General features: G+C 43.0%; 1 protein-coding gene and 1 pseudogene across 7 annotated transcripts in view; both read left to right on the top strand.

Moving 5' to 3' along the window:
• The window catches only part of PTPRK (protein tyrosine phosphatase receptor type K), a 466,239-nt gene that overhangs the window by 378,543 nt on the left and 66,891 nt on the right, over positions 1–20,805 (top strand). The window lies entirely within an intron of this gene.
• LOC136636989 (5S ribosomal RNA) lies at positions 10,228–10,348 on the top strand (annotated as a pseudogene).

Raw genomic sequence — 20,805 nt, 5'->3', positions numbered from 1 at the left:
TGATTACAACATACATTAGCCCCCCCCCAAAAAAAAATTTAATGATGTCTAAAAACAAAATTATTCATCAATACAAAAATTATCATATTTGTTAATCTAATGATTAATAATTTAACTAAACCATCAATATTCTTTATCTAAAATTATCTATCCAATCATAAAAAGGCTTCCAATTTTACTTATACATTCTTCTTGCCACTAAACTAATATTTAAAATAAAATATTTCTTATCTGATTCTTAATTTCTGATGTCACATTTAAGAAGAATGTTTCCAGTTTGAATAGTAATACACACTTCAGTATCTCTTGTAACAGTTTATATATTATTTTCCAATATTTCTTTGCTTTTTCACATATCCACCACATATAATAAAAAGTTCCCTCAATTGTTTACTTATCCAACATTTGTTTGATGACCCAGGGTACATTTTTACTATTTTCTCTGGAATTAAATACCATCTATAAAATATTTTATGCAATTTCTCTTTTAAAAAATAACCCTTTTAGTTATCTTAATACCACTTTAATTTTCGCAATATTTGTGTTCCAAGTTTGTTTTCATTTACATCTACTTTGATTTGATATAATTAATGGAATACTCTTCACTTCTTGTAGTGGGGGGCTTCTTGTAGTGGGGGATTCGATTATTAGAAACATAGAGAGGGGGGTTTGCGACGGATGTGAGGACCGCATGGTGACTTGCCTGCCTGGTGCAAAGGTTGCGGACATCACTTCTCGTCTAGACAGGCTAGTAGACAGTGCTGAGGGAGAGGTAGCGGCTGTGGTGCATGTCGGCACCAACGACGTAGGCAAGTGTAGCTGGGAGGTTCTGGAGGCCAAATTTAGGCTTTTAGGCAGGAAGCTGAAAGCCAGGACCTGAAAGGTAGCGTTCTCTGAAGTGCTACCTGTTCCACGCGCAGGGCCAGCTAGGCAGGCGGAGATCAGGGGTCTCAATGCATGGATGAGACGGTGGTGTAGGGAGGAGGGGTTTAGATTCGTTAGGCACTGGGGAACTTTTTGGGACAAGCGGGGCCTGTACAAGAGGGACGGGCTCCATTTGAACCAGAATGGAACCAGATTGCTGGCGCATAACATTAAAAAGGTGGCAGAGCAGCTTTTAAACTGATCCCTGGGGGAAGGCCGACAGGAGCCGAGGGGCATCCAGTTCGGGACTCCTCATCCCTATGGGATGAGGATGGGGAGGTTAGAGAACAACAAGACAAAGGCAGGGTAGGAGAAGAAATTGGGAAAGGTAGGGTGATGGGATGTGATAGATGGTTTGGCACAATGAGAGGATGTGGGGACAAAGGAGCGAATAAGCAGCCCATCCTGGGGCATTCCGTGTATAAATGCTTTTATGCGAATGCCCGAAGTCTACGAGCAAAGGTGGGAGAACTGGAATGTCTGGTGACAAGGGAAAATATTGACATAGTGGGCATAATGGAAACCTGGTGGAATGCGGAGAATCAGTGGGATACCGCAATCCCGGGCTATAAACTCTACAGGAGGGACAGGCAGGGGCGTGTTGGAGGTGGGGTGGCCCTTTATGTTAAGGAAGGGATAGAATCCAGCAAAGTAGAGATTGAAGGTGGGTCCGACTCCACCGTAGAATTTCTGTGGGTTAAATTACCAGGCTTGTGCAGCGATGTAATACTGGGGGCTCCAGACCAGAAATCTGATGGGGACCTTGAAATGAGGAAACAGATCAGGGAGGTGACAAGGAGGGACAGGGTTGTAATCATGGGGGACTTCAATTATCCTCATATTGACTGGGTCAATTTGTGTTCTGGTCACGATAAGGAAACCGGATTTCTTGACGTGCTAAATGACTGTGGCGTAGAGCAGCTAGTCACGGAGCCCACCAGAGGACAGGTGACTCTGGATTTAATATTGTGCGGTACGCAGGACTTGGTTAGAGATGTAAACGTTACTGAGCCATTGGGGAACAGTGATCATGCTGCAATCCGTTTTGACGTGCACGTTGGGGGAAGAATACCAGGCAAATCTCTAACAAAAACCCTTGAATTCCGACAGGCGGACTTCCCTCAAATGAGGAGGCTGGTTAGGAGGAGGTTGAAAGGGAGGGTAAAAAGAGTCCAATCTCTCCAGAGTGCATGGAGGCTGCTTAAAACAACAGTAATAGAGGCCCAGCAGAGGTGTATACCGCAACGGAAGAAGGGTTCCACTAAATCCAGGAGGGTGCCCTCATGGCTAACCAGCCAAGTTAGAGAGGCTGTGAAGGGCAAGGAAGCTTCCTTCCGTAAATGGAAGTCTTGCCCTAATGAGGAGAATAAAAAGGAACATAAACTGTGGCAAAAGAAATGTAAGAAGGTGATATGGGAGGCCAAGCGAGACTATGAGGAACGCATGGCCAGCAACATTAAGGGGAATAATAAAAGCTTCTTCAAATATGTTAGAAGCAGGAAAATCGCCAGAGAAGCAGTTGGCCCTCTGGATGGTGAGGGAGGGAAAGGGGAGATAAAAGGAGACTTAGAGATGGCAGAGAAATTAAATGAGTTCTTTGCATCTGTCTTCACGGCAGAAGACCTCGGGCAGATACCGCTGCCCGAACGGCCCCTCCTAACCGTGGAGTTAAGTCAGAGGTTAAAAGAGAAGATGTTTCAGACCTCATTGATAAATTAAAGATCAATAAGTCACCGGGCCCTGATGGCATCCACCCAAGGGTTATTAAGGAATTGAAGAATGAAGTTGCAGATCTCTTGACTAAGGTATGCAACTTGTCCCTCAAAACAGCCACAGTGCCAGAAGATTGGAGGATAGCAAATGTCACGCCTATTTTTAAAAAGGGAAAGAGGGGGGACCCGGGAAACTATAGGCCGGTCAGCCTAACATCCATACCGGGTAAGATGGTGGAATGCCTCATCAAAGAAAGGATCTCAAAACACATAGACGAACAGGCCTTGCTGAGGGAGAGTCAGCATGGCTTCTGTAAGGGTAAGTCTTGCCTCACGAGCCTTATAGAATTCTTTGAAAAGGTCAACAGGCATGTGGATGCGGGAGAACCCGTGGACATTATATATCTGGACTTTCAGAAGGCGTTTGACACGGTCCCTCACCAAAGGCTACTGAAAATACTCCACAGTCAGGGAATTAGAGGACAGGTCCTCTCGTGGATTGAGAACTGGTTGGAGGCCAGGAAGCAGAGAGTGGGTGTCAATGGGCAATTTTCACAATGGAGAGAGGTGAAAAGCGGTGTGCCCCAAGGATCTGTCCTGGGACTGGTGCTTTTCAACCGCTTCATAAATGACCTGGAGACAGGGTTGAGCAGTGAAGTGGCTAAGTTTGCAGACGACACCAAACTTTTCCGAGTGGTAAAGACCAGAAGTGATTGTGAGGAGCTCCAGAAGGATCTCTCCAGACTGGCAGAATGGGCAGCAAAATCACAGATGCGCTTCAATGTCAGTAAGTGTAAAGTCATGCACATTGGGGCAAAAAATCAAAACTTTAGATATAGGCTGATGGGTTCTGAGCTGTCTGTGACAGATCAGGAGAGAGATCTTGGGGTGGTGGTGGACAGGTCGATGAAAGTGTCGACCCAATGTGCGGCGGCAGTGAAGAAGGCCAATTCTATGCTTAGGATCATTAGGAAAGGTATTGAGAACAAAACAGCTAGTATTATAATGCCGTTGTACAAATCTATGGTAAGTCCACACCTGGAGTATTGTGTCCAGTTCTGGTCGCCGCATCTCAAAAAAGACATAGCCGAAATGGAAAAGGTGCAAAAGAGAGCGACTAAGATGATTACGGGGCTGGGGCACCTTCCTTATGAGGAAAGGCTACGGCGTTTGGGCCTCTTCAGCCTAGAAAAGAGACGCCTGAGGGGGGACATGATTGAGACATACAAAATTATGCAGGGGATGGACAGAGTGGATAGGGAGATGCTCTTTACACTCTCACATAATACCAGAACCAGGGGACATCCACTAAAATTGAGTGTTGGGCGGGTTAGGACAGACAAAAGAAAATATTTCTTTACTCAGCGCGTGGTCGGTCTGTGGAACTCCTTGCCACAGGATGTGGTGCTGGCGTCTAGCCTAGACGCCTTTAAAAGGGGATTGGACAAGTTTCTGGAGGAAAAATCCATTATGGGGTACAAGCCATGATGTGTATGCGCAGCCTCCTGATTTTAGAAATGGGTTAAGTCAGAATGCCAGATGTAGGGGAGGGCACCAGGATGAGGTCTCTTGTTATCTGGTGTGCTCCCTGGGGCATTTGGTGGGCCGCTGTGAGATACAGGAAGCTGGACTAGATGGGCCTATGGCCTGATCCAGTGGGGCTGTTCTTATGTTCTTACTTCTAAAAAGAATTCAGTCCATTAATATCTACAAAAAGAAAAAAAATCTACAATTTCAGCCATTTTCCCTTTCTGTCTTAGCACTTTCTTTGTTCTCTGTCTTATTGGTGTTTTCCTTCTTGCTCCTCCCACTGCTCCTTCCACTTCTTCTTTTTCTTCTTAACTCTCTTAAATTTCTTAATCCCTCTCTTTTCTGCTTTCTTTTTCTTCGTTCTATTCTTTTTGAATTTAATCCAAAAATTCTTCCTCTTCTTGAAACAAGGTGCTCTCTGAAAGTTCCCTCTTTTTTCTTCCTTAAAATTCTTAATTCTGGTAATAACAGTTGCTTTTTCCATCTCCTGTCTCATTTCAAAAATCTCCACTTCTTTAGTTTCATCCGACATTTGATCCATTCTTTTTTCTTGTCTGTTATTTGTAATCTGTTCCTGCATGCTTGTCAGGGAGGAGTTTATTTGCTTCATTTATTCAGATAATTTTCTGACCTGTTGCTTCATTTCACTTCTGAAATCCCACAACAAATCTGTTAATAAGGACTGGCTTTTACTAACATCCTTTAAATTTTTAAATGCCATTCTTATCAATATCAAATCAAGCCAATATACCTCTGGCTATAAAAAACAGAGATAAAATGGTCCAACAATTAAAAAAAAATCAACCAACTCTAATTATCTTGTTTCACCTTCTTGTAAGGCTAATTTCCAATTTTTATATCCAAAAGGGGTAAGTCAGTATTCCACTTCCAGTCAATAACAATGTCAAATCAGTCAAACAATTAAAGAGTCATCCAAGTCTTATTATCTTGACTCCCTTCTTCCAAAAGGGGTGGATCCAGGTCAATAACACAGTCAAATTAAGTTAGTATGCCTTTAAATGACCAGGCCTGAATCAAGCCTTCTTGCTAGGAAAGCGAAAGTAAAAGTTATTTCAGCCGTTGAAAGCTAGTTATTTATTTCTTTTTCATGTATACCATTTCAGCAGGGTGATCTTTCATCTTCTTATCTCTCTCCTTATCTTGCAGTCACCCTTATTACGAACCGATAAAAATACTCCAGAAAGGGTTTCTTTAAATCCAGATTCGCTCATTTCCCTTCTGGGTGGCTACCAGCCAACGTAAATAATCTTAAAGTTGTCTTCCCCTCCTCCCAACCTCTTGATTGCAATTCTTTTTATAGCCTTTTAATGAACTGGTTACTCACAATTAAAGGCTTGTTCGCTTTCATGTTTATCTAGGCCATGGGGGGGGGTCCTCAGCTGTCCGAATCGTCTCCGAAGATGGTGTCCGGGATACGATGTGATTCAGCACAGAGCAAATGGGGAAATTACTGTGAAACCGCTGTTTCAAGAGACTCCCCCGTTCAAGCTCTCAGCCTTCGTTCCTTCTTCTTGGCAACGAAGAGTACCTCATGTGTTGAGGTCCTTGGAAAACACATCTATTTAGCAGTTCCCCTGGGAGCCCTCCAGGGTTCCCTGCTACTTCACTGAGTGTTAACTCTGCTCTCCATAATAGGCAGTAGTTTCATATGGCAGCAGATGTCTAGTTTCTGGTATAGATTATCAACAAAAGGATGTCCACAATGATTTTAGTCACAAACCCAGGCTGGAATCAGTTTGAAATAATCTATTTCATCCAACAACCTTTGAGGCTGCCCCCGTTTCTGCCACAAATGTAAAAGGGAGCAAGGGTTTTCTGTGTTTGAGGAACGCAATTGGTATGGGCTTGAAATACAATGAGATTCTAAAATATGTGGTTGCTTCGGCCATGAAACATTGTTCAAGGTTGAACCTGATACCTTGAATTGGACCTGGAAACCTGCTAGCAGCCCACACAGATGAATGAGCTTGCACCTTCTCAGATTCATGAGGAAGTGAGCAGCTGCACTCAGTGATTGATTACTACCGCTTTTCTTAGTGTGACTTGTATGAGTGCCAGCATTGTTCTAGCATGGTACTGCATAGAATGTGGGGTGACAGTCCCAGCTCAGAGGCTTATAGTCTAAGCTCTCTCATCAAATGTCAGTGCATGCTACTGTACAGGAATCCCCATTTGCCAAACAGATAATTTATGCTAACATCTGTGACAGTATCAATCACTAATTAGGGAAAGGAGGTGCATGGGTTCAATTCCTCTTACCTCTTCACTGCCTAATATCTCAACTGCACAAAGCATATGAAAAGTACCTAAGATGGTACCTAAGATGCTGCTTCCTTTCTCTTTATCCTGTTCATTGATAAATTGAAAACTTTGGCTAAACAGTGGTCTGCCTGTGTATTTGCTCAGCCAGCAAGACTTGTCCGCTCTTTCTGGAGTCCTCTTTTCTGTGTGTGTTTACTTATGCTCCCTTTACAGGAAAAAATGTGATTGCAATGCTAGCTGTGCAGTTTTAAGAAGAGAAGATAATTACTTGGACATACTGACAATTGCAAATGACTTCACAATTACTGGAAATGGAAAGGTTATTTTAGTCCCTGGGTAGGAAATGGAGTTACCAAAAAAATTATCATGCTTTTATGCATGTTAATGATATTTATATAATGTGCACCTCTATGATATTTATATCTTGCAATTATAAAATAAGCATGGTAGCGAGCAGTCAGTAAACCATAATACTGCAAATTGGTATCAACATAAACAAAATGTAATAAAAATCAAAAAGCAGAAACAGCTCCAGCTGAAAAAAAGCCTAGAGCAAAGCTGCCTTTATGGCCTACTGAAAGATAAGCATCAGTGGGATCGGGTGGCTCTCTCTCATGAGACTATTCCAAATTTTTGACACCCCTTCAGAAAAGGTCCTGTGCCATCCACCACAGAGTCTGTTGTGGAGAGACTCAAAACAGGGCCCTCAAGTGCTGATTGTGATGGGATTCAAGCAGATTCATATGTGAGTGGCTTTGAAGGCACTCTGAACCTAGGCTGTCAGGCATTAAAAGTAAACCAACACCTTGAAGAGCCAAGAAACTGCTAACAGACATAGGTGATATAAAATCAGAAAAATCAACTGTTTCCAGTTAAAATCATAGCAGCTGTATTTGCAATTTCTTTAATTATCCATAGGCAGTCTTATGTAGACTATATTGCAATAATCCACCTTGAAGATAACTCGAGTGTGAATGTGAGGCCAAATCTGGTTTCTCCAGGAAGGAGTGCAGTTGATGGAAGGAACTCTTGGCCACTATCTCCTCCTGGGCATTCAAAAGCAAGATGGAGAATCCCCAATCTGAAAGCCTGCTTTTTTGTTTGTTTTTGTGGTTAGGGGATGCTACTCCATTCAAAGCAGACTTTAAAGCTACTGTTTGATCACCAGAACTCCTGACATGTACCTCCATCTTATCTGATCTAAACTTCAGTTTGTTTACTGTAGTCATCCAAATCAGGCTCAGGAGCTCTGCGGAGGGCTCCTTGCACACCCCAGGATTGCAGCACAATCGCAGGTAATTTTTTTTTTTAAACCCTCCTGTTCCCAGCAACAGCCCTATCCTGGGGATTGCACTGCTGCTTTCACCCCTCTTCCACAACAACTTACAGCACTCCCTGTCAACTCCACATCTCTAAAAGGACATAGTGGAAATGGGAAAGGTGCAAAAGAGAGTGACTAAGATGATTACTGGGCTGGGGCACCTTGCTGATGAAGTAAGGCTACGGCGTTTGGGCCTCTAGAAAAGAGACACCTGAGGGGGGACATGATTGAGACATACAAAATTATGCATGGGAAGGATAAAGTGGATAGAGAGATGCTCTTTACACTCTCTGGTTCCTAACACCAGAACCATGGGACATCCACTAAAATTGAGTGTTGGGAGGGTTAGGACAGACATAAGAAAATATTTCTTTACTCAGCGTGTGGTAGGTCTGTGGAACTCCTTGCCGCAGGATGTGGTGTGATCTGGCCTGGATGCCTTTAAAAGGGGATTGGACAAGTTTCTGGAGGAAAAATCCATTATGGGTTACAAGCCATGATGTGTATGTGCAAACTCCTGATTTTAGAAATGGGTTACCTAAGAATGCTAGATTCAAGGGAAGGCACTAGGATGAGCTTGAGACCTCAACTAGGTTGAGACCTCTAACTGGCCCACAGCCAACCGCTGGTCCCCTGTGAACCTCTGGTCCACTCAACTGAGCAGGACTGGAGCTGTGCTCTGGTAGTGTCCAGAGGGTGTTCTGAGCGCCAGGGAGACTGCTCACAGCCTTCTCGGCTCTCAGAACACCTTCTAAAGGCTTAAAAACTTCCTGGTTTTCCCAGAAATCTGGAAGTATGCGCCCTCTGAAGGTCTTAGAAAGCTTTACTCTCCCCAGCCCTCAGAACACACTCCAGGTGTTTCCTGTGATGTGTTGGTTCTGAGGTATTTACTCCTGTTTATTCAAGTAAAGTGCTTGGAATGTGGGGAAGGAGTCCATCTAAGTGTGTATTTCTGTGGTGTGTGTTGGTGCTTGGAGAAATCCTGTAAGTTTGAGCCCTTGTTGATTTATTCATTCATCTAAGTTCCATCTCTAATGTATTTTTCCTGGCCCTTGTCACTGTGCCAGATATTTGATGTGGCCCCCTGACCAAAAAGTTTGAAGACCCCTGTCCTAGATCGTAAAATTGTAGTCGCTCAGGAAAGCTCTGTTGACTGGCTGGCTTTGAGCAATGAACTGGGAAGAAATGGGTAGGGTTTTTCGTCATTGTCATCACTGCCAGTGAATGGATCAGGGACCACCTTGAAAGTATATCATGGTCCTCAGTTTATGAATTATTGTCATAGCTGCTTTTAAGACCAAAGGCATTGTTTCCACATGGCAGTTAACCAATGATTGAGTGGATTGCGCCACACAGAGCAACCACTCTTGATTAACTGATTATAAGGTGAATTTTCTGAATATTCTGACACGATATGATCTCCACAGTAATCATCTGATAAGCATGTGCTGGTTGTTATGAGGTCATTCTTGGGATCGCAACCTAATCATTTTATGTGAGGTCTGCTGAACAGCCATTTGCAATAGGCTGATGATCACTTCACAGCTGTATCTCATCTTTTCTAGCCTGCTCTGTCATAAAAATAGCAATGAAGTTCTCTGAAATTTAATATGTTCATAACTTTGTAATTCAGCTTTTGTTCCCTCTATATAGTAACTTTGAACCCTGTCAATTCCCTGGTAAGATAGATATAATGGCAGTGTTGCCAAATCAAGTTGTAATTCTTATATATCAGCATGCCTTCCAGCACAGTCCTGTGCATGCTTGCTTGGAAGTGTATTCCACTGTATTCAGTGAGACTTACTCCCAGGTAAGTAGGCATATGGTTGCAGCATTTACTAGAAATTCATTCACCCACCTTTGGCTGGTGCAGCCACTGAGACCATACTTGTGCCATTCAAAACTGGCCATGGTAATCCATGCTTTAGCACAGTGGCTTTCAAACTCTCAGGGAGAGTTTAATAGCCACTAAGTCTTTGCTGCAGGCAGCGGGGGGAAGGCAGAGATGTGATGCCCAGCATTGCATCTCTGATCTGAGTGCAGGGGTGCACTGCCACTCACCGCCGCCTGCAGAAGCCTTGGGGGGATCAGCGGAGCCTGGCACCAGCCTCAGCAGGGCTCCCCACGCATCACAGAGCCCTCCAGAAGGTGATCGCAACCACTTCCTGCGACAAACCCAAAGTGGTCGCGATCGCCTTCTGGAGGGCTCTGTGCTGTGTGGGGAGCCCTGCTGAGGCTGGCGCTGTGCTGCCCGGATCCCTGGGAGGCTCCTGCAGATGGAGGTGGCAGTGCGCCCCTGAGCCCTGATCAGAGGCATGATGCTGGGCATTCCCCTTCTCCCCGCCCCTTAAGGGAGAATTGCCCAGGGCTCTCAGGCTGGGGCGTCGCAACGCCTTAGTTTGAAAACCACTGCTTTAGCAAATTCAAGACTGGTCTGCTGTAATCCACTTGATGTGAGTCTACCATCTACTGTTACCCTGTACATGCCCAATCTTGTCTGATCTTGGAAGCTAAGCAGGGTCAGGCCTGGTTAGTACTTGGATGGGAGACCGCCTGGGAATACCGGGTGCTGTAGGCTTATACCATAGTCTTTTGAGACTGAAGGTTGCCAACCACCACCACCATCTAAAATAGTTCAGAAACTGCAATTAGTGCAGAATGCGGCAGCTTGGGTAATTATGGGAGCTAGATCATATGCCTCTGCTGGACCATTGCTTCAGCAGCTACACTGGCTGCCCATTCACTTCCAGTTCAAATTCAAGGTGCTATTGCTAACCTGTAAGGCCCTCCATGACTTGGGTCCAGGCTATCTGAAAGACCACCTCCTTCCATACATTCCAGTCCGCTTAGGTCATCTGAAGGGGCTCTTCTACAAGTGGCTCAGTAATATGTGCTGGGTCTTGTTTTGTTTTTATGTTTTACTGTTTAATGTTAAAACTAATGTTTTAAATACTTCTTACTTGTTATGATACTTTATTATGGAGAGTTGTAAGTTGCCTTGGGCATTTGCTTCAACATAGAAAAGGTGGGAAATAAATAATTTGGCACAAATCCTGAAATCACGTGGTCTTTATTATTTGCTGAGTTCCACATGGCTGTACATATGTTTTGCAATAAGTTCAGTGAAAAGATCATCCATGGCAATGGCAGAAGATTTTTCTCAAATTTCCAGGTGAGAAAAGTCTGTTAGAAATTAGGTTAGGGTGTGCACAATTCATAACTTATTTTCGGTGCAGTTAAACGTCTTTGAAGGCTGGTGTCTATTTTCCCACAGGATATATAAAATATTAATGCATACTTTTATGTATGTTGTGACATGCCTTCTAGTGTATTTCCCAGCAGTATTTTGCTCTTTGTGGGTTTATTTGTACAGAAACTGTTTGAAACCAAATTTGTTTTTAGGCTGCCTAGTGGGAATTGTTTACTATAAATAAACAAACGACGAGTCTCATTTCCAATATGTACTCCATTTATATTTGACTCGTTCTCTATCTACAAACTTCTGATTTGTCATGTAGAAGAGGTCTCAGTGTTAGGCAAGGTAGGTAGTGGCTGTAGCCACTACAGGTGACTTTTATGATGTGCAGACAGTTCACATGCATATAATTCTGCTGCACAGAATACCTTTGTCATTCATTTTGTGGCAGTGATTGATGTCCTTCCTTGAAATGAAGAATAACTCATGCATGCGCCAGGCCCTAGGGCAAGAAAGTTATGAGACCCATGTGAAAGTTGCCTTCTCCCTAGCTTCCGGGGCGGTCATGGTGGGATGGTGATGGCACATTTTCTCCTTTCTGGCTGTTCCCAAGCTGTGGTCCTTGTGGTAATGTTGGGGTTACTGATTGGAACCATGTTCAGTCAGGTGGTGGGGAGCAAAGTGGAGGAGGGAATGTCCACACATTTCTCTCTTGCCAGCATCTAATTGGTCATGCTTCCAGGACCCATATTGTAAGGGTTTTGGGAGCAACCCCACTGGCTTCTGAACAGGTCACAGTGGCCTAGAACTCTAGTGAACAACTAGACGTCCTTGGCACACTTCTGTTATCTTTCTGAATCTCTCTGTGTTTACTAGACCTCTATGCTGCTGCAACATAAATAGAAACTCACTGTAGGGGCAGATTTTCCCTGCATGGTCTCTTATATTGGCATGTGTCCTTAAGGCCACACATGCGGTGTCACCATGCATGTGTGGGCAATCTGATAGCAAATATATTTCAACTGCGATTCATAGTAGAGGCCATTTTAGTGGTGCCTCTGTTTTCTAAATGTTTTCAAATATTGAGACTGAACAACAGCATAATGATTCAAACCCATTGCAGAGAAAAAGAAATCTAAAATGTGTAGTGCCTGTGCAGAAGCTGTATCCTGAATACCTTGAGACTATTTTAATGACAACTGAAGCTGGAATGATTTAAGTCTGATATTTCTTTTTAAAAATTTCTGTTTAATAGTATTAGACTATGAATGGGGTCTTTGTCTAATTCAAGCTTGAGTAGTATGAGGATTACACACAACCATGTGTACGTCTCATCCCTTTGTATGTGCTTTATCAAGATGATACAAATGTATAAATCTTTAATGCTCTTAATGCTACCCATATGTCGTGTAGAAATCCCCAGAAATCTGCAAAACTGGGAATCAAGAAGATATTAATAGGCTCAGAAAGCTGAATGCAGTCCTAAACCATTCTTGCAGCTAAAGATTTGTCAACCACTGTCCTAATACTCCTAGCCTCTAATATAACAAATGCTAGCTTCTCCAACATATCCCATTATATCTGGGTATCTTAAATCATTTTACCAGCCGTTTCTTCTCCTCTTCCCCCTGGACCCCTAAATTGAAAGTATAACTGTGGCATCTGTGCTATTGCCCCAAGTGCTCTCCTTGCGTGTTACAATCAGCAAAGCTTTTTCTTAGATTTATGCTTCTGGGCATATGGACAACTGGAAGTCATTTAGCAACACTACAGTGTCCTCATTTCTTCAGAATATTATTATCCCACAAGCTTCAGTTTGGAAAGATGAAAGCATGCCCCCTTTGAGAGCTTACATCCATTTGTTGTTTAATGTGCGTTGTAAAATGATGTTGAATGTAATCAAAGCTACATTTATAAATACAAAATGACCTGTAATAACTTGTTAAATGTTGCTGCAGAAAGAAAAAAGGCCAATCATTAATTTTCCCCATTGTATGAATTCATGTTTCCCTATAAGTGGATATCTAGAAGAAATTATTTACAGTAAGGTCAGTTTGCCAGTGGAACCATTTACCAAGGAAGGTGGTGGGTTCACCGTCACTAGAGATCTTCAAGCAGAGGCTTGACAGGCACCAGCAGGAGATGCTATAAAAGGATTTTCTGCTACAACTCTGTGATTCACAATGCAATCCTATGTCTCCGAAGCACCAGCGCAGTGGTTGCTACGCCAGTGTGAGCTATCTTAAAAGCATCATAAAGCGCTTTATGTTGACTCAGGAGCAAGCAACGCCAGCTGAATGGCCTGTGACGGCCTGCAAGCACTGAATTGCACTGCAAGCGGCCCTTGGCCACTGGTGGAGTTGAGTTTTGCACTAAGCAGTGTAGGGAATGGGAGAGGATGGTTTTGAAGCAGGGAGGGGTTGTTTTTGGCCACCAGAGGGTGGATATGGCATGGGAGGGGGGAAGGATCAGTACCACATTGTGAAAAGTGGAATTATAAATATTGTGAATAATAAATTTGGACCAATTCTACCCTCCAAATTCTACCGTTTAAGAAGTTTCAGATTCAGGTTTCTTTAAACAAACAAAAAATTCACACATACAACTTGATTTTGGAATCTGGACCAGTTGAAGCCATGGGTTTTTGTCAGGCCTCTGAAGATTTTTTTAAAAAAATATAGCTATTTAAATTTGTTGGCAGTTCTTTCTCAGTTGTGGTTTGTTAGGGGCTATTTCCTGTTACTTTGGTTGGAGATTGTATTTGTTTTTAAACATTCATTGTAAGCTATTCTGTGTCCTTCCTGGGAAGGACAAGATGTATATTTCATTGCTAAAATAACTAAAATTTTACAGTTAATGTAAATTATGTAAACATGATAATTTATCTTGCATTGTGTAATTTTATTCTGCTTGTGTTAATCAAAGACACTATCCAGGACACTGAATTCCCCTTCCAATATGGACAATCTTTATTCAGCAGTTGTTTTAATTTCTTAGATTTCACCAAGTTTTGGGAACATATTTCAAGAAGGCCTTCACAATCATAAGGCTAGAAAGTTGCTCTAGCAACTTTCTAGGGGAGGGGGGTTTCTGGGGGGGTGAGTATGGGGGTATGCACATGCACACATCCACAAACAAATGCAAATACACAGATTTTTATCCCACCTTTCCATTAGAGGCCTCAAGATGGATCCACAGAGTCTCAGGAAGCTGAAATCTGCATATATATAGTCCCAGATATTAGAATTTTTTTTTTAGTTTTTAATTACTGCAGAGAAAAGCAAGGCCAAAATAATCATGTTCATCATTTGCCATCAGCAGATCACTGCACCATACTAATAGCACTCTCTGCAACCTCTGCATATTTTTTCCCTGTTTGCAGGGATCTCCCTCACCAGCTCCATCACTAACAGCGCACTCTATTCTTCCCTACCACCAATGCCAAAATGGCTACTGCTGCATCCTGCTGGGGTGGGGGAGTTGCAGAGGTCTCCTCTCCTGCTGTTGTCTGGAGGTAAACCTCCGCAGTCTGAAGGGGTCTCCCCAGACCTGTGCTAGCGCATTCACTGGCACAAGACCATGTGAACCCATGTCACAGGAACAGGTCTGGGAAGGGAGCTGTCACAGAACTAGACCCACCCTTCTCCCACCCTTGCTGCTGCCCAATTTTGCCTGCCCCCATCACTGCTGTGTTCCACCTCCCATGCCATCCTTCCTGTCTCAGTGGGTCTTCCAGCATCCTCTGGCGGGTGCCGGAAAGCTCCGGTCTTCCCACTGGTGCACCTTCAGTGCATGAGTTCACACACTACTGGAATACTTTTTACTGCTTCCATAAGGCAGACTGCACTGGCAGAACTTGCATTTCACCAGTGTTAAGGCAACATAAGATTGGGCTGTAAGTAATAGTGAAGACCTATGGGCTCTACCCTGTTTCATCACACCTCCTTATCCAATCTTTTACCAATATATTGCAGCATCATTGTTTGCCAGGAAGAATTATATTGTGCTGTTCTATTGTGTAGCTTTGTTGTTGTTAAGTTGTGTCCAACTCTTCATGATCCCATGGACCACAGCACGCCAGGCCTCCCTGTTTACCACTAACTTCCAGAATTTGTCCAAATTCATGTTCATTGCCTCAGTGCCACTATTTAACCATCTCATCCTCTGCCGTCCCCTTTCGCTCTGGTTCTCAAACTCCCAGGAATTTTGAGGACCACAGTAAGTTCTTGCAGAGGAAGGGGGGAGGCAGTAGGGGCAGGGAGAAGGCAATAACGCAATCCCCAGGATCACGTCGCTAAAGGGGCTGAAGGACTGGCATGTATTCACCAGTCCCTGCAGCAGCCTCCCTGGGGTGCGGGGAGCCCTGCACAAACATCTGCAGGGCTCCCCAGCCTTCTAAAAGTGAAAGTGCAGTAATCACGCTCCATCTCCACAAAACTGGAAGTGGAGCATGATCACTGTGCTCTCACTTTTTAAGCTGAAGGAGGCACCCCAAGGAGGCTGCTGCTGGGACTGGTGAGTACATGCCAGTCCCTGCAGCCCCTTAGCGATGCAATTCTGGGGATTGCGTCGCTGCATCCTCCCTGCCCTCACCCCTTAAGGGGAAAGAGGCCAGGGCCCTCTGGCTGGGGCATTGTGACACCCCAGTTTGAAAAGCTCAGCCTTTTCCTTTTGCCTTCAGTTTTTTCCAGCATCAGGGTCTTTTCTAAAGAGTCCTCACTTCTCATGAGGTGACCAAAGCATTTAAGCTTCAGCTTCAGTGTCTGTCCTTCCAATGAGCAGTCAGGATTGATTTTTTGTAGGATTGATTGATTTGATCTCCTTGCAGTGCAGGGGACTCTCAAAAGTTTTCTTTCACACCATAATTCTAAAGCACCTATTCTTTGGCCATCAGCCTTGCTTATGGTCTAGCTCTCACAACCATACATTACTACCTGGAAAACGTGGTTGTGTAGCTGCAACAGCATTATTTGCAGATCTGAATAGGATGGCATGTGTAGCCACTTGTGGAATTCTGCTAAAGGTTTCTCTGACCTGTGTGTGGGGGGGGGGAACACATTATTATTATTAGTAGTAGTAGTAGTAGTAGTAGTAGTAGTAGTAGTAGAACCAGTGTTTTGTAATCAGGTTTGCAGACTTGATGCTCTGCTGATGCAGCCTAATTGTAAACAACATGAGCCTGGCCTGAGTCATATACTCTCTTTGTGTGCATCTGTGACCATATCTGTGTGTTGACATGTGTCGGGTAACACAATCCTGTATCCAAAATGAGTCTTAAATTGGAGCAAATGCAAGCGATTTCAAAGGGTTGTCCTAGGTTACAGCAACTAACCCTGGGAGCTGCATTTAGTCCTTGCTCTCTAATAAGTGCATCTCTGTGTTACGTGTTTTCAAAACCTGTTTGTCATATTCACATTTTACATTTTGAGGGGAACCCTTAAAAAGGATGTGGGCTGTGGCAATTTTTGTGCCATCCTGGAAAATGTACTGTTGCTGACAGCAAACTGTAAAGGAAGCTTGTGCTTCAGCACTGGTTGGATAGCTTATGTATCTGGAGCCTGTGCACAATAGAACTGAAATCTGACAATAGATTTTTTTATTCTCTCACTTCTCAGACATCCACCTTGTTTTGAAGACCTCTGAATAAGAATGATTTGTCTTGATTACCTGAAATAATGATATGTGGAAGTCAGTACCATGGAGAAAAGCATTAAGTGTGGTTTTTGCAGGGCTCTCCAAGGGAACCTTCTCATTGTTCTTTATACAGTGAATATTAGCTGTATGGTAACTAAATTTCCATTATGAAAGTGCTTTACAGCGCCTGAAGTAATAGTTCCATTTGTTTTCTTCATGTTATCCCATTTTCCTATTTTTTCCTCTTAATTTAATTTTTCATCTTCACATAATTCATCACACTTCATTAGTTCCCTCAGAGAACAAGCCATTTCATCCCTGTACTCGCTGTAGTAAATAGTTTGAGAATTAGATTTTTGCACTTCTGTAACATTCAGGCTCTCCACTGTCCTATGGAACTGACTGCCTCCCCTCTGCAGTGAATCAATCTTCTGTGGAGAAGCTAATGGATGACTTCCCAATCGCTTTATGTATGTCTAATCAGATTTGCTGTTTCTTTTCATCAAGTTTCCTCTTTGTCTTCCTTCAAAGCCTTCCTACACATTTGTTCCTTCTGTGAAGCAGTGGTTGGACCATCCTTAGTTTCACTCTTTTTTCCATGTGTTTTGCTTACATATTAGTTAATAATAATAATAATAATAACTCTGTATTTATATACCGCCTTTCTGGTCATCGCCTTTCTTACTCCTCTGACTTTATTCAAGGCGGTTTACATAGGCAGGCATTTCTAAATCCCTCAAGGGGATTTTTACAAACATAGAGGTTCTCTCTTTCAAGAACCAACCACATTTCAGAATAGATCTTCCTGGTTTGGTCTCACTTCTGGCCTCCAGTTCTCCCATTCAGGCTGGCAAGCAGCTCCATCTCTCACATGGAGGGCAGCCAAGACACTTCTTGCTCATGCCAAGAGCAGGTGGAATCACTCAGCTGGGCTTGTCAGCTGCTTCAAGTTCTCGCCGTTCTCAGCCATTCAGGGAGCTGCCGGTGTCCTCAAAATGGTGACCTTCTGATGTTATCTTCAGGCTAATGGAGACTCTACCCTCTAGACTAGACCTCCAGTCTATATCTATCTATCTATCTATCTATCTATCTATCTATCTATCTATCTATCTATCTATCTATCTATCTATCTATCTATCTATCTCTCTCTCTCTCTCTCTCTCTCTCTCTCTCTCTCTCTCTCTCTCTCTCTCTCTCTCTCTCTCTCTCTCTCTCTCTCTCTCTCTCTCTCTCTCTCTCTCTCTCTCTATATATATATATATATATATATATATATATATATATATATATAGTTCTGTATAACTCCCTATCCTTGAATACTGCCTTTTAACACCATCCCATTCTGTGTTCTTTCTGACCAGGGATTGATTCTGACCAGGGATTGTACAGCTTCATCTTTTTGTTTGGTGGTTTTTTTTGCTCAGTCCTTTCTTTCTTGTTTATATCTTCTCTTTGGCCTTTTCTTTCTTCTACCTTGACAGTATGTACATATTGATCCAAGCAGTCTGGTTCTTCAACCTTGTATAAGATTGTGCCACCTTCAACTCTCCCACTCATAAGGAACTCTCAACTCTTCAGCTCTCCCACTCAAAATCATAAAGAACTGCCCACTCAATTACCTTCCCCTTGAGTCACAGATATGACCCATGCCCATGTATTTTAGACAATGGATTTTATTTTTGAATTATTTATATATGAAATTAATCTTCCTCCCAGCCTTGCTCAAATACCCTTCTCATCATCCTGATCCTAGTTCTGATTAGCGGTCCAGCAATTGACTACCTGTGGGCTGCGTCAGGAGCTTCTGCCAGCTAGGACTCAGGAGCAAATGAAGGGAACCATGGCAGCATCTTAGAACCTCTGTTCCCAAAGTGAGTATACTTTGAGAGAAAGGATTTGGCTCATATAGTTGCTAACCACATCTTTAGTGCTGTAAGTAAAAACCGGAGTTAGGATAAAACAAGCCCAGCTACTAATATCTATTGAGTGCTTGAAGTACTTTGTCATCACAATATACAATATGGGGCATATCAGCAGATCCCATATCCATGGTTTTATTAATCTGCGGTTTGGTTCTGCCTCACTTCCCCACCCACGAGGGCAGCTGTGCTCCTCTTGCCTCTGGAGGGTCTTCTGAACCTGGCAGTGGCCACACCTGTCTGCCCACGACTTCTGCTGGGCTCAGACTGACTCTTAGAGTCAAAGAAACATGACTTCTGGTGGCTTCCCCAGACCTTCTGATGCCTTTTAAGGCATTAAAAATGTCACTTCCAGTTTTTTTAAAAAACCCAGAAAACTCTGTTTTTACTCTAAAATTCTGAGCCCAGTAGAGGCTGCAGGCGGACGAGCGCACGTGGTGTCTGATCCCCTTGCCTCTTGAGGGTGGGGTGTTCCCTCATATTCACTGTTTCACTTAACTATGGGGGGGGGGTTCCAGAATGGAACCCGCATAGATACAGGGACACACTTGTATACAGTACACCAAAATGTGAAACAATGTTATCTGCCAAAAGAAATGTGGAAGAGGAGCATGGTTTGTGCATAGCAGTAGAGACAGAGACAGTTCTTTATATCCTCTCAAGATTAGTTGATGACCAGATTTGAGTCAAGAGAGAGCTGTACTTAGTGTGAAAATTGATTAGGCTTTTGGAAAATGACAGTGTTACAGAAGGCAAGTGCATGATAGTCACAAGGGATCATTGGTAGTGATAAGGTGGGTAGGATTTATAGGTGTCTTTTATTGAAAGAATACCAACTTTGAACAAAGATAGTTAACTGAAATGTTGAATTGGTAAAATTTTAATTAATAAAAGGGGTAATTAATAGCTCCAAACAAGTTTCCCCTCTGACCCAAAGCAGGATATTTTACTGTGCCTATCAGGACAAAATTGGTTTCTTTCTGCCACAAGGCTCTTTGCTGTTGGAAATGGACATGACTGCTGTTCCAAAGGTAATTTTCCAAGAGTTTTAATGCTGTGACTTACAGACGTCCCGATGCCTGAAGCAACATGCCAAATGCTGCCCCCCTTACCTGATGATGCGCCAACCTCTGATCTTGCCATTCTCCGATGCTCTAGCTCAGCAGCCTCTTCCCCACCACATTTCCTCTTCCTCTCTGTCCCCTCTTCCTTTTTCATCTAGGGAGTAGAAGCAACTAGGTGAACAGAGATGGGTGCTTCCCACCAGTCCTGCTGCCTGAGGTGACCTCTTCAGTTGGCTCATAGCCCTGATGCCACAGCTTCTTCTCTACACAGGATGTAGAACTTTAGGATGTGACATCATGATGTATAAGGTGTGCTGGTTCTTAAAAGCACCTTCTCTCCTTTGGAGATGATGTACTGGAAGGCTTCCAGGTTTGAGATAATGACTTGAGGTTTGAGCCCCACCATTTCATTTTACACATTTTGGATGCTACATAAAGGCTGCAAATTGATTATTTCAGGGCATCCAGAGAGAGCAAATTGCATCCTTAGTTTTTGAAATCAAACTGAACTTTTGCCACAAAAATATCAAATCAAACACAGGTTCTCTTAACTCATTCAGTGCTATGTGAAACAATTACATATTAGGCGTAATGTGACCGATGACTGCACTCTAATGTACTCATGTACTGATGGACAAATTCATGTTGTAATCCAATTGCTTTGAAGCCTCTCTATATATTATACGTGTAACTCCTTTTTGAAAAGGATGACTTGCAGATGATATACATTGTGTTAAATCAGATATGTCAAAATGATTTCTGGATGAGGTGTTAGTATTCTGGGGCACATCTCACAATGTCCTTGCTGATTTGATTAAGTCTGCAGTATAGCAAATTTGCAAACTAGCAGGTTTTAAAAGCTTGTGTGACTGTCCTGTATGGATCATGAGACACTGAATCATAACAATGTCGGTGTTATGTCACAAAAATACATTTTGGTATTTCCACCTAGAATTGTGAATGAGAAAAATATTATGCAGTATAATTTATATATTTATATGCAGTAGTGTGACAATCTTAGCAATGTATGAATTTTCTATCCAGTCTGTCAGTTTACATGGTACATGTGTTAACATGGATGGGTGGTCACTGCTTTATCAATCCAAACTTCAGTTGGGCTGCTTGAATGTTCAAATCAAATACTCAAAAAACCTCAAGCGCATTTTTGAATGTTCAAAATGAATTCTGCCTTTCCTTTAAGATAAAGCCTTATCCTTAACTT

The sequence above is a fragment of the Tiliqua scincoides genome, chromosome 1, assembly GCF_035046505.1.
Source record: "Tiliqua scincoides isolate rTilSci1 chromosome 1, rTilSci1.hap2, whole genome shotgun sequence".
In the NCBI taxonomy this organism is placed as follows: Eukaryota; Metazoa; Chordata; class Lepidosauria; order Squamata; family Scincidae; genus Tiliqua; species Tiliqua scincoides.
Note: the sequence above shows the minus strand (reverse complement) of the source record. Positions and strands in the feature narration are given on the sequence as shown.